A 10,987-nucleotide genomic window follows, 5' to 3' on the forward strand; every position below is an offset into this window, starting at 1 on the left:
GTTTTCATTAGGAACCTCACAATTCTCGAGTGTGAAATGGTTTAATAACCTTTTGGGAGTGGTAAGTGATTAAATAAGCTATTAGTTGAAGTGCCTTCTTACAAAGTAAGAAACCAACACATCGAAGCGACAGGGACATTATTCTTTAAAATGTCAGAGAATCTTGATGCGATGTCGAGCATTCTGAATGACCAAACAGGCTTTATGTGGAACTCGGGGCCAGCGGGTGTGGCCTGTATCATCTCAGCGCAGATCAGGCAACCATTACAGATATGCGGACAGACAGGTGTAACTTCACACACCAGAGGCTCCCGGGACTGCTGTATGGAAGGACAGTCCTAGCCTGGCCCTTCCTGTAGGATGAACTCTCTTTCCCTCCAATTTTCCCTGGGACCTCCCAGCTTTCGTTGTTATTATAACTTCATATAAAACTTCCTATAACTTCATCCCAATTCTCTGCTCGTGGGGTAGCCGAAGGCTTGCAACGAATTCCGGTCTCGCCATTCCTTCAACACTGGCCATAGTTTTCTAAATTTTGCTCTGCCTACTATATTCCTCTTCAATGCACTTCCCAAGTTGAGGAAACAATACATTCTATAGATCACTTCCGGTTTCAGAACAAAGATTATTTACAAGGGGGCAACAATGAGTGGTTTGGAACCAGGATAAAAGGAAGTATTTTGTTTCTGTTTTTTAGAGTTTTACTAAATGTTCAATTGTATTCTTAGAAAACAGAATTAAAATTAGAAGGAAAAAAAAAGGCACAACCGACTCTTTGCTGTCCCTTCAAGCCCAATCCTACAGACGTGCCTCTCTCCTGCTCCCTCAATTCTGCACAGACTTCATGTCAGCGCTGCGACCCTGGACTGACTGAACTCACCTGCTGACACACCTGCCTCCTCAACTAGACCTTGAGCATCTGCTTTTGCTCGTCTTTCCCACCTGTGTCCAAAACGTGGCCTGGCTCACTTCAGTCACAGATGTAGTTAAGGAGTCAGTTGCTTTTTTTTTCTTAAAGTTTACTTATATATTAAAAAAAAAACTTTTTTAACGTTTTATTTTTATTTTTGAGACAGAGAGAGACAGAGCATGAACGGGGGAGGGGCAGAGAGAGAGGGAGACACAGAATCGGAAGCAGGCTCCAGTCTCTGAGCCATCAGCCCAGAGCCCGATGCGGGGCTTGAACTCACGGACCGCGAGATCGTGACCTGAGCTGAAGTCGGACGCTTAACCGACTGAGCCACCCAGGTGCCCCGAAAGTTTACTTATGTATTGTGAGAGAGAAGGAGAGAGTGTGGGAGAGAGGAAATCCCAAGCAGGTTCCTCCCTATCGGCACAGAGCCTGAGCCGGGGCTTGATCTCACCAACCGTGAGATCATGATCGGAGCCGAAATCGAGAGTCGGATGCTCAACTGACAGAGCCACACAGGCGCCCCAGGAGTCAGTCACTTCTATATCAAGGCCATGGTCTAGTTATAGAATTGTAACCTCTTATGTTCCCTCTTTGCAGGCATAGCCTTCTTGGAGACTGGGACACGTTAGTACAAATGTTGGAAAGGAACTGATTTTCCTATCGGTCCCCGACCCAGTGCAATGATCACAGAGACATGGGGTGATGACCGGAGCTCAGAGCCTCGGGCAACTTTCAGATGCATTTAGAAGTCTCAGTCCAAGTGGAGACACCTTTCTATCTACTGGAAACAAGTTTTTAATTTGGGAGAAAGAGAAAGGCCCTATTGACATGCATATCACAAGATGTTTCATGAATAGAAGTAGAACTACAGATGAGTTGAAGACAGAGACATCCCAGGGACAAGGGCTCTATCAACTCAGTCTGTCACCCCCCTCAGAAAGCTCAGTCTTATCTTCTCTCCCAAATCCCACTCATTGATTGAGCCCATCTAGTGGCGTCTCTGATATCGTTACGGACCTCTCTTCCCATAGGCAATTTTCTCCAGTCCATGCCCTTCTTGTTCTAAAGTCCACTTGGGCTTCTGAGACTCTTCTGCCACATTAACCCCAGGGTTGTACCCCCAGAAAAGAGCAGAGAGTTTTCAAATGGCCTCGAGGACAAGCCAGCTGAACCCTGCTTTGGAGGGAGCGACTTGGAGCAGGTAACATCAATCACCTGAGGCCTTCAGGCCTTAGGGTAAAAGCCCAGAACTTGGCGGTGGAGCAGATCTCTGACAGTGAATGCACCCATTCAACTTTAGACACGAGGAGACTCAGCCCAGAGAGGCCAGGTGACTTGCCCACCGTCACACAGCCTGCACATGACCTTGCACCCAGGAGTAAAGTGCCCTCCACACTCCATAGCTCTGTGTGCTTGTCTTCTTCAGCCCCTTTACCTGCTAAAATCAGATTGGCATGAACGTTGGCTAAGCTCTGGCATGGAGAAGTGGTTCTCAAACTGTGCTGCCCTAGAATCACTTGGAGAGCTTAAAATAATTCTGATGTCTGGCTGCACACAGACCACAACTTCTGGGCCGAGTTCCAGGTGACTGGGGTACTTGAACCGATGCACGTGGCTTGACTTGTCTGCCTAGGAGTCAGGAAGGGTGGGAGGTGACAAGTGGCCTGGAGGGTCCAGTCCCCTTCTGGCGTCCTGTGGGCCTATGTTTCTGGTAGGTGGGAGCAGTGGGGCAGGGGAATTGCCTGGGTCTACTGGCATTTAGGACTGTTTTCAAGTGGGGCCTGCACCTGCCAGAGAATTTTGATGGTCTACAAATTATTTCTGCATCCAGATGAGCTGGACCAGCCTCTAAGCTCTCTCAATGTCAACATTTGGCAATAAACACCCTCACTGCTTGGCAACAGGGGAAGGGCTACGTTCCCCCAAACTCCTCCCTGTCCTCTGGGGAATATTCTGGGAGTGTCTCTGAAGATGCAGACAAATGTCTGCTTTGGGTAAAAAGCCATTGGATGAGGGCTGTCTGGATGGCTCAGTCGGTTAAGTATCTGACTCTTGGTTTCGGATCAGGTCATCTCACGGTTTGTGAGTTCTAGCCCCGAGTTGGGCTCCATGCTGACAGTATGGAGCCTGCCTGGGATTCTCTTTCTCTTCCTCTCTCTCTGCCACTCGCCTGCTCTTTCTTTCTCCCTCCCTCCCTCTCCCCAAATAAATACATAAATAAACTTTTAAAAAGCCATTGGATGATTTAAACACAGGTTTAAAAGTTACTGTTTTGGCAAGGTAGAAAACTGCAGTATTTAAATTAAAAGCCAATGTTATGGTTTTAGTTCCAAATAGACTAAGATTGATTGGTAAACTGTTTATTGCAGACACTTGTAAGAATAAAAGCTACGGATGGGGGGAGCCTGGGCGGTTCAGTCAGTTGAGCCTCCAACTTTGGCTCAGGTCATGATCTCGCAGTTTGTGAGATCGAGCCCCATGTTGGGCTCTGGGCTGATAGCGCACAGCCTGCTTGGGAGTCTCTCTCTCCTTCTCTCTCTCTGCCCCTCCCCTGCTCGTGCTCTCTCCTTCTCTTTCTCTCTCTCAAAATAAACATTAAAAAAATTAAGGGTGCCTGGGTGGCTCAGTTGGTTAAGCGTCCGACTTTGGCTCAGGTCATGATCTCACAGTTCATGAGTTCAAGCCCTGCATCGGCTCTGTGTTGACAGCTCAGAGCCTGGAACCTGCTTTGGATTTTGCGCCTCCTTCTTTCTGTGCCCTCCCCCCACTCATGCTCTCTCTCTCTCTCTCTCAAAAATAAATAAAAATTAAATTAAAAAAATAGGGGCGCCTGGGTGGCGCAGTCGGTTAGGCGTCCGACTTCGGCCAGGTCACGATCTCACGGTCCGTGAGTTCGAGCCCTGCGTCGGGCTCTGGGCTGATGGCTCAGAGCCTGGAGCCTGTTTCCAATTCTGTGTCTCCCTCTCTCTCTGCCCCTCCCCCGTTCATGCTCTGTCTCTCTCTGTCCCAAAAATAAATAAACGTTGAAAAAAAAATAGACATTAAAAAATTAAACAAAAGAAATAAATAATTAAACAAAAAACCTTCTCAGTCCCTGAGATATCTATTGGTGAGAAAATATTTTATTTTTTAAATTAAATTTTATTTTAATGTTTTTAAATTTTATTCTTGAGTGGGGGGGAGACACAGAATCCGAAACAGTCAGCACAGAGCCCGATGCGGGGCTTGAACTCACACAGACGGTGAGATCACGACCTGAGCCGAAGCCGGACGCTCAACCGACTGAGCCACCCAGGCGCCCCGGATGCCGGTAACTGTCAACCAGACTCCTCTGAGCCTGCAGAAACGGCCCATCCGTCCTTGTTAAGAACAAGCGCTATCTTTCCATTCTCTTCCTACATCTAGAACCATTGATCTAGCCCTTCTTTTTCCTCAAGCCTCGCCCTCTGAGCTACCGGCTCTGGGAAGAAATTGGTAGCCCCAAACGACCCAGCAAAAGAGCCACCCAATTCAGAGGTGCGGAAGTAGTCAGTATTTGTTAGAGCCGTAAAGTGCGGCTGGCTGTCTCCCTTTCCGGATAACGACAACAGCACCTATTGTCACTGACGGCTTTCCCCGGAGCAAGGGGGTCTGCCCGACCCTACCTAACTCAATTTTTCCCATTCTGGGCTCTTCCCCATCGTCGCTCTCTTCACCTTGGAACGTGTTCAAGAAATGTGATGAAAAAGAAAATGTGTCCAACTGCATCCAGTTGAAAACCTCAGTTATTAAGGGTATTAAGAACCAGTCGATAGAACAATTTCCAGGTAGAGAACCATGGCTTAATCATATAATGCCTAAGAAAGATCTTGTCAGAATAGTGCGGTGCCATGAACCAAGAGAAATCCTTGCAGTAAATGGATTTAGAGAAATCCTTGCAGTAAAACTTACTAATTTTTAGACAAAGGGAAGGACCTTTTTATCCAACCCTAAGGTTACTCCACAAATATCCTTTTATCCTGGTGCCCCAGCAAGTTGATAAAGGAGCCGTCACATTTGTACTCAGTCGAGCAAACATTATGTGTCCAGGCTTAACGTCTCCTGGAGCCAAGCTTTACCCTGTTGTAGTACGTAGGATCGTTGCAATCATGGCGGAAGGAAATCAGCATTTTCTGTGTGTGGGAATCATGAAGATATCTGCAGAAGATATTGAGTAAGTCAAGAAAGCAATTAGCATTAAAAATATCCATTATTTAAGTGATGGTCTGTGGCATATGAGAATATATAAATGAGCCTCAAAAGAAATACACTTGGACAAAATGTGGATAATACTGCTATGTCTTGTGTTTTTGTTGGTGTGTGACTGCATGAAGCCAATACTTCTGTGGTTATGCTGAGTAAATTCAGTGGATACTAAAAAAAAAAAAAAAGAAGAAAAAAGGAAAAAAGAAAAGCAGCGTTTGTTATCACCTTGCTTGGAGACCATGCAAACAGCTCTCTCTACAAGACAAGGTCACTTTCCTTAAGACCTGTACCTTGGGGGCGCCTGAGTGGCTCAGTCGGTTAAGCATCTGACTTCGGCTGATGTCATGAGCTCACGGCTTGTGAGTTTGAGCCCCACATCGGGCTCTACGCCGACACCTCAAAGCCTGGAACCTGCTTCGGATTCTGTCTCCCTCTGTCTCTGCCCTCTCCTGCTCACGCTGTCTCTCTCTCTCAAAAATAAATAAACATTAAAAAAATTAACAACAACAACAACCCGTACCTGTCTCCTCTACTAGCCCCCAGGCTATAACTCCCCCAGAAGACCTGCATGACCAACTGGGAGAAGACATGTGGGAGTGAGCTCTCGGGATGCTTGACCCATGGTCAGACCACAAAGATGGGGAGCTCTCCTGAAATCCAAGATGTAACGCCCTGGCAAGTGCCCTGGGAGATGGTGCGACTCAATACCTGGATGGCTCCTAGAAGCATGGAGAAGGTTATGACCCAGGCTAAGTGAATTGACATGCCAGAATGGCCGACAGTGGAGGCAGTGGGACAAGGTGCCGTATGGAGCTGGTGGCACTTGCCAGAGCAAGGGCCATAATGAAGGCCTCTGGGGTTCTGGAGCCAAAAATGCAGACAGCAACTTCCCTGGAGCCTCATCCAGCAGGGGCCCAAGATGACAGTGGTGGAGGAAAACATTCTCAGGTGGGGGATATGCCCGGTCATCCACCTGGCGGAGAAGGCACAGTGGACGAGGGTTAGAATTCACATTGACCTACAGCGCCGGGGAATGGCCTGGCTGGCCGGTGAGGGGCCTGGAAGGTTGGGGATGAGGAGATGCGAAGTGGATGGGTGACTGGGAGACTATGCGGATTGCTGTATCATGTTAATTGCCCGCCAGACAGCATCCATCGTGGAAGGGCTAACCGACGAAGACAGCTGACGTTGGCCAGCCTCGGTTGTTGGCCACCCCGGGACCGGCACAACTGACACACGAATTAGTGTGGCCAAAAAAATAAATAAATAAATAAAAGTGGCCACCGTCGTAGAGATGGAGCTTGTCAGCATGGACTGACGACTTGAGAAGGCTGATTTAGCTGCTGTCATCACTGAGTGCCCGCCCTGCCTGTCAGACGCCAGTACTGGGCCACCTGCAAGGCATCATCCCCGAGAACTCCGGCCAGTCGGCCACTTGACAGGAAGTTGAGAGTTTTCAGAGGCATGGGCATCCTGGGTCTGAGTTTGCTTTCCTCCCTGCAGGTCCTCGGGCAGCACCACTCTCTGGGGCTCCTGGAGCCTCTGGCCCATTGGCATGGGGTGCCACAGAGCACAGCACCAGACCAGAAGACAACCCCCCCCCCCCCGCCGTATATTGAAGGAAGTGCAGGAATGTGTTTATGACGGGGGGGGGGGGTCCTCTGACTGAGTCACACATGGTACTTCCAGAGGCTGCCTGGCGGAGGGGGTGTTGGGATGGTCTGCGGAGGGGGTGAAGTACCAGCTTGGAAGTGTGCTCTGTAAAGATGGGCACAGTCTTCTGATTCCATAGTATACGCTCAGTACTGAAAATAGTCTGGATGTTGTCTGCAACTCAGCAATTTGAAAGCTAGAACAATCTGGTCAGCTTTTCTCTGAACATCATAACAGCATTTGAAGAGTCTCCCTCATCCCGCCATGAGAAAGAATGAAATCCTGCCATTTGCAACAATGTGGATGCAACTGGAGGGTATTATGCTGAGTGAAATAAGTCAGTCAGAGAAAGACAGATGGCACACGTTTTCACTCATAACGTGGAACTTGAGAAACTTCACAGAAGACCAGAGGGAAAGCGAAGGGGAAAAAATAGTTTCTAACAGAGCGGGAGGGAGGCAAACCCTAAGAGACTCTCAAATACAGGGAACAAACTGAGGGTTGATGGAGGGGGTGGGGGAGAGGGGAAAATGGGAGATGGGCATTGAGGAGGGCACTTGTTGGGATGAGCACTGGGTGCTGTGTGTAAACGATGAATCACGGGAATCTACCCCCCCAAAACCAAGAGCACATTTTACACACTGTATGTTAGCCAATTTGACAATAAATTATATTAAAAAAAAAAAGTCTCCCTCATCCCAAATACTGACATAATGGGTCATATGTTGTTTTGGAGGGGTGCCTACTGGGGAGGCGTGGAGGGTATGTGTGTGTGTGTGTGTGTGTGTGTAAGAGCAGGGAAGAGGCGGGGTTGTAGGTTTCATGTTTAGCAGCTATGAAGTCTAGTTCCAGCTACTGCTCTCAAAGACTGCACAGTCAGTTCTGCTGACCTCAGCACAGTGTCCCCTCAAGTCTCAAGGTTTGGGGGACAATTCAAGTGAATACATTGCCCTAAGACTTTCTAAATGAGGGAGCCCGAGCCTGAGGCATCGTTAGAAACATCACAGTGTGGGGGTGGGGGAGCCCCTGGGTGGCTCGGTTGAGTCATGACTTCGGCTCAGGTCATAATCTCACGGTCTGTGAGTTCGAGCCCCATATTGGGCTCTGTGCTGACAGCTCAGAGCTTGGAACCTGCTTCGGAATCTGTGTCTCCCTCTCTCTCTCTGTCCCTCCCCTGTTCGTGCGTGCTCTCTCTTTCTCTCTCTCTCAAAAATAAATAAACATTACAAAAAAATGAAAAAAAAAAAGGGAACACCACAGTGGGTGCAAACGATACAGTCAGACATCTGTTTAGAAAGGCTCTGGAAATAAGTGGAGACAACCTACATGAGGCTGCTTCAGGTCCGCCACCTTTTGAGGATTTGGGGACAATGACACATGATGGAAACATGCTTTCTGTGTTCAGTTACTGACGACTCTTAGGACCGTTGCCACTGAATCGTCTCCATGGTGTAGGGCAGATGTTTTCAAAATATGTTTCCCCAGGGGCCCTGGAGTAGCTTCACTTCCATCTGCTTCATATGAACAGGGGGCAAAGCAGATTTTGTTCCAGGACTAGCAACACCCAGAAGCCATGGAGGGAGTGAGGGATGAACACGGAAGAAATGATCAAACCAGTGTCATAGTAAAATGATTCTACAGGGAAATGGTGGAAGGAATTCATTGCTTCACGTAGCAGGGCTCCCCTGCTCCCGTGTTACATGTTTGTATAAAAGAAAAGAAATCTGCTTCTAGAATAGATACTGCAACTCAAAACTTGGATTTTAACAGGCTGGAGAATTTTTTTTTTTTTTCCGGAATGTATTGACCCCTAAAAAGATTTTTTTTTTTTTTTTTTTTTTTTTTTTTTTTTTTGCCTGGAGTAACTTCACTTGAAATTGATGTCTATTTCTGGGAGGGGTGGGAATTAACCAGCACACTCTGGAGTGTAGACCATCTTCCCTTTGCAGAGGCCTCAAACTGGCCATTCTGATGTAGGAGTACTATAACGCCAGAATGTAGCCTGCAGAGAAATACATTTTGTTTAAAAATAAGAAAAACAGGGGCGCCTGGGTGGCGCAGTCGGTTAAGCGTCCGACTTCAGCCAGGTCACGATCTCGCGGTCCGGGAGTTCGAGCCCCGCGTCGGGCTCTGGGCTGATGGCTCGGAGCCTGGAGCCTGTTTCCGATTCTGTGTCTCCCTCTCTCTCTGCCCCTCCCCCGTTCATGCTCTGTCTCTCTCTGTCCCAAAAATAAATAAACGTTGAAAAAAAAAAAGAAAAACAACAAAAAAACCTCCCTTCATTGAAATCCTTTTCTGTTTAGTAGGAACTTCCCAGGGCCACAAAGGCTTAGCCTTCGGGGCTGCAAATCAGACTCCAACGCTACCAGAGGTGGGGAGGCGGGAACTGCCTTCAGGCCTGGGGACAAACCTCTCAGGAGCCCTGAAATTCAGGGAGGGCCCGTCCAAGGAAGGCAAAGTCATTCAGTCAGCACAAATAGTACTATGCATTTTAATCTTTGGAGCTTTAAAAAGAATAAATTTAATTTCTTGAAATTTCTGAAGAGGTTATAATATATATGCATGTTTCAAGAACCTAAAAATATAAAAAGACATGGTGATGGGCCTCCTACCTCTTCCCTTTTTGCCCAGGACCCCTAACCTTCATAGTTAGCCCCTGTGGGTGTTTACGTATATGCAAGTGAATACGCGCGCACACACATACACGCATGCATATAGGATATATATATTTCACATACACGCACGCATATAGGATATATATTTTTCTCCTTCACCCCTCTCCCATTTAAAAGTACAGCTCCTGGGTGGCTTAATGGGTTAAGCATCTGACTCTTGATTTCAGCTCAGGTCATGATTTCACGATTTGTGAGACTGAGCCCTGAGTTGGGCTCTGCATGGCAGTGGGGAGGCTGCTTGAGATTCTCTCTCTCCCTCTCTCTCTTTCTCTGCCCCTCCCTCCTTCTCTCTCTCTCTCAAAAGAAATAAATAAACATTAAAAAAAATACAAAAATGAAACTATATATGGTAGTGGCACCTGGGCGGCTCAGTTGATTGAGCATTGGAGTCTTGATTTCCAATTAGATCATGATTCCAGGATCATGGAATTGAGCCCTGTGTTGGGCTCCGTGCTGAGCATAGAGCCTGTTTGAGATTCTCTCTCTCTCTCTCTCTCTCTCTCTCTCAAAAACAGGACAAATGGTAGTATACTAGGCACGGTGTTTTTTGTTGTTGTTTGTTTGTTTGTTTTTAAATGTTTATTTCTGGGAGAGAGAGAGAGAGAGAGCACAAGCAGGGGAGGGGCAGAGAAAGCAAGGGAGACAGAGAATCCAAGGCAGACTCCAGGCTCCGGGCTCCAAACTGTCAGCACAGAGCCGGATGCAGGCTTTGAACCCACAAACTGTGAGATCATGACCTGAGCTGAAGTCTGTCACTTAAGGGACTGAGCCACCCAGGTGCCCCTCTACATCGAGCTTTATGTTGCCTCTCTGTATGAGAAGGAAAACTAGGGGCGCCTGGGTGGCGCAGTCGGTTAAGCGTCCGACTTCAGCCAGGTCACGATCTCGCGGTCCGGGAGTTCGAGCCCCGCGTCGGGCTCTGGGCTGATGGCTCAGAGCCTGGAGCCTGTTTCCGATTCTGTGTCTCCCTCTCTCTCTGCCCCTCCCCCGTTCATGCTCTGTCTCTCTCTGTCCCAAAAATAAATAAACGTTGAAAAAAAAATTTAAAAAAAAATAAAAAAAAAAAAGAAGGAAAACTAAGCTACCATTAAATGGATGTCTCTTAGGAGGCAACATATATTTCTAAGCAGTGAAAATGTCATGGAGTCTCCTGAGAAAGCAGATGAGGAACCAAAGCATGTATTTCACTAGAACGGGGCGGGGGGAGGGGGTCAACAAACTTTTTCTGTAAGGATCAGATAGTGAATGTTTTAGGTTTTATGAGCCATATGGTCTCTGTCACAATTTCTCGACTCTGCCCTTGTAGTGTAAAAGCATCCACAGACAAAAGGTAAATGAACGGGCCTGACCTGTTTGAATAAAACCACTTTAAAAATGAACAGTGGGCTAGATCTGGCCTGTGAGCCATAGATTCCCAACCTTTCTATGAGAGAAGCAATGCGAAATGCTGTGCTGTGTGTTTCATGAAATCAGCTACCACCCAACATGCACATCCGTGTTGTACATTTCATATAACTTTGTT

General features: G+C 47.5%; 1 pseudogene; it reads left to right on the top strand.

Moving 5' to 3' along the window:
• The first annotated feature begins 171 nt into the window (after positions 1-171).
• On the top strand, positions 172-5,184 carry LOC125149344 (malignant T-cell-amplified sequence 1-like; annotated as a pseudogene).
• Positions 5,185-10,987: the final 5,803 nt, after the last annotated feature.

This window comes from Prionailurus viverrinus, chromosome A2, assembly GCF_022837055.1.
Source record: "Prionailurus viverrinus isolate Anna chromosome A2, UM_Priviv_1.0, whole genome shotgun sequence".
Taxonomy (NCBI): Eukaryota; Metazoa; Chordata; class Mammalia; order Carnivora; family Felidae; genus Prionailurus; species Prionailurus viverrinus.